Source organism: Lepus europaeus, chromosome 1, assembly GCF_033115175.1.
Source record: "Lepus europaeus isolate LE1 chromosome 1, mLepTim1.pri, whole genome shotgun sequence".
Taxonomy (NCBI): domain Eukaryota; kingdom Metazoa; phylum Chordata; class Mammalia; order Lagomorpha; family Leporidae; genus Lepus; species Lepus europaeus.
In genome coordinates, this window is record NC_084827.1 from 161,387,453 (window position 1) to 161,388,836 (window position 1,384).

Genomic DNA, 1,384 nt, shown 5'->3' on the forward strand with positions numbered 1-1,384 from the left:
CGACTCACCTGTGCCTCAACTGATTAGGAAAAGGTGCTTGGAGCTGTGTTTTAAAATGTGAGAGGAGCAGCAGAGAGAGAGGTGACAGAGACATACAGAGAGCTCTCTCTCCAGAGGGAGGCTTCCCCTAGGTCTTTGGCCTAATTACCTTCCTTGGAAGGAAAGTAGGAAACTCAAGTAGACCTAATTAAGACAAGACTGTCTCTGGTCTCTAGGAGTCCTAGGGTCCAAGGCATTTGTGAAGTTTCTGTCTTTTCAGTGGGAATCAGTGCAGTCTGTGTCATGTGTAGGGAGATGGAGAAGAAGGGCCCAGGGCACCCTCTGTGGAACTCCATGACGTTGCAAATGCCTGCCTTTTAGTTGAAAAAACCAAAGAATGGAAAATGAGGCTATGCTCACATAGCTTAAAAAATGGAATTGAATGAGTTAAAATGCAAGGTGATATAAAGAAGTAAAAGACAGCTCTCTCTTTTTCCAAGTCTCTGCTCTTTGCTCACACCTGTCCTCACCTCACAGGGCGCCTCTGCCCACCAGCCCTTGCGACACACCAGGCTGGGCATCAAGCCAGCCTTTCTTAGACGCCATTGAGGCTGCCAGATCACCCCACCCAGCCCTGCTCCCCCAGCAAGCCCCACCCTTCCCTCTCCTGAGAGATACAAAGGGCCTCTGTGGTCCAAGCGAGGGCTCACAATCCTCCTCTTTCTTTCTAGCAACACAGAGTGAGGCCATGGGCACATCCCCTGGTGGTAACCCTTGCCCAACCTGTGATGTAGGGAGTGGTGTGGAGGTTCCCCTCTTCATGCACTGAGGCAAACCTCTAGACCCTTGTTTATTTTACTCTACCATAGACCCTTTTGTAGAAATCTCAGGCAGCCTTGTTTGGTTCCAGTTAAAGTTGAAGGGATTGAGGGCATCTTGAGAGGAACCAATATTTGTCAAGTATTCACATTGCCCCAGTTATAGTGTGAGTTGTTTTGCCTGTGGATTCTACATAAATTCTCGTTCTGTTTCTACAAGAAAGTGTTCTTAGCCCTATTTTACAGAGTAAGGGACAGAGCTCAAAGAAGCTAGGTAACCTGTGCAAGATTCCACAACTGTTAAGTGGCTGTGACAAGATGTGGTTCTAGAATAGGCTGATGTCAACACCTTTGATCTTTCTTTTGTTGCTCATTACTCAGGGTGTGGCTCAGTTGGCCTTGCCTCCACCAGGGTCAAGAGAGATGAGAAATGCCATCTACTTCTCATTTTCCATCCCCAAGCTCCTAGGTCTGCTATCAAAATTTCTGTTCATTTTGGATGTTGACATGGTTTGATTTGGGGGATAGGGAGGCTGGGGCAGTGAGAACAGAGTTCTCTTTTAAAAAAAAAAACTGTTGTTTTCATT